The sequence below is a fragment of the Penaeus monodon genome, chromosome 19, assembly GCF_015228065.2.
Source record: "Penaeus monodon isolate SGIC_2016 chromosome 19, NSTDA_Pmon_1, whole genome shotgun sequence".
In the NCBI taxonomy this organism is placed as follows: Eukaryota; Metazoa; Arthropoda; class Malacostraca; order Decapoda; family Penaeidae; genus Penaeus; species Penaeus monodon.
This window is the reverse complement of record NC_051404.1, coordinates 11,329,206-11,329,428: the sequence shown is the minus strand read 5'-3', so window position 1 is coordinate 11,329,428 and position 223 is coordinate 11,329,206. Positions and strand designations below refer to the sequence as shown.

Here is a 223-nt window from a genome sequence, read left to right as displayed (position 1 = left end):
AGGCTTGTTCAGGGACCCCTCCCCCTATATTACAACAGCAAAATAAATCACGATAAATGGAAAACAAAATTAAATTCGACGAGCATAAGCGGAGAAGTGGAAGGATAAAAGTGAGAAAGCGAGATAAATGGAGGAAAAGAATGTAGAGAAAAGACCAGGTAGTTGCCGGATGTCGACCGTTCAGGCAAATTAGGAAGCTCATGTTTTTCGAGCAAATACTAAC

The 223-nt window shown here is 40.8% G+C and overlaps 1 protein-coding gene across 1 annotated transcript in view; it reads right to left on the bottom strand.

Moving 5' to 3' along the window:
* The window catches only part of LOC119585060 (arrestin homolog), a gene marked incomplete in the record, with an annotated part of 137,586 nt that overhangs the window by 49,942 nt on the left and 87,421 nt on the right, over positions 1–223 (bottom strand).